Below are 1,401 nucleotides of genomic sequence, written 5' to 3'. Positions count from 1 at the left end.
GGGGGGGGGGGGGCATAGAGTGCCTCGTGTCACGTACGTAGCGTGCCCGTATCGATCTGTCGCGCTAAGCAGCGGTGAAAATGCAACGAGACGAAATTGCTGGGCGTCGTTAATTGTAGACGGACGAGAGGAAACGAGGTTCCTCTCTCTCTCTCTTTCTCTCTTTAGCCGCTTGATTACACGCACATTTGGGAAATTCACTCCCACTCTCGGTGGCTCGGATACAGTGGACTCGTTGGATTACAAAGGGTTACGAAGTGAATCTATAACCCGCCGTCGTAAGAACGACCTGTTGCCGCCACGTGAAAACTTTCCTCCCGCGCCGAACTAACGGCTGAAAATTTATCTTCACCCGCGAACCATAATCGCTTCCTCTCGATTGCCTCCTTTGTGCATACGCAATGTTCGTGTGTTATTTTCCGCGTCTGTCGATAAAGATCAAATATAGAACGCGCGTTACGAGGAGATCCGCGCGCAAACCGACGCGCAGGTACATTTCAATTCGAACCGTCAAGCTTAACTTAACGGAAGCGCACACGGAGGGAAATTTTTTGCTGGCACAGCAAATTGTTTGTCACCGTAGTGACAGCAGAAAGATCTGTCACGCAGAAAAAAATAGTTTTGCTGAAATGCTGGGATATTATTGAAATTACCATGTGTGTTGTAATTTTTAGTGATGTATATCGTGTGTACACATTACTAAGAATTACAACACACATAGTAATTTCGATGATAATTCCGGTATATTATAGTATTACAAACTTTTGTAGTAATTTTTATTACAATATTTTCTCCGCGTTAATAAAGGTGTTAATACAAAATGCAAGCGGGTCATATAGGATGCTGGCCGCTAATGGGTGAAATTAATTATTAAAATCGAGACGGTAAAACATGCATTGAGCAGTTCCAAATGCACGTGCGCGCGTTTAATTCGTACAGCCGATGATGTTAACGTAAACACCCTTTTCAAGCTGTCCAACGGTTCCGTGTGCGTTCAGAAAAGGAAGTAATTATCGAATCGACGGAGGGTCGCATTAGCCGGCGCGAGGGTCTCGCCTTGTAGTATATTTCCCCTTGACAAAATGGATGTTGACTTCGTCAATATCCATTAATATCGTCAGACGTTTGAATTAATCGAGGAAAAGCCTAAATTGGACCAATTGAATGAAGCTCGACAGTCCACACCGCGGTTATATCCACATCGCGGGAGCGGCCTCCGTAGTAAAATCAACCGTCCTCGCCCACTTTCTCCCCCTCCCTCCTCCTCTCTCGATAGCAACGCGAGCCGAAGATTTATGGAGTTTCCTGTCAGTTAGCGGCCGCAGTTGGCGCGACCGGGATAATTTATTAATTTCGTTAATTTATTAGAGCCGCATTCGTCCACGGTCGATTGAATACGCG

Source organism: Dinoponera quadriceps, unplaced genomic scaffold, assembly GCF_001313825.1.
Source record: "Dinoponera quadriceps isolate SergipeBrazil2010 unplaced genomic scaffold, ASM131382v1 scaffold1573, whole genome shotgun sequence".
In the NCBI taxonomy this organism is placed as follows: Eukaryota; Metazoa; Arthropoda; class Insecta; order Hymenoptera; family Formicidae; genus Dinoponera; species Dinoponera quadriceps.
Note: the sequence above shows the minus strand (reverse complement) of the source record.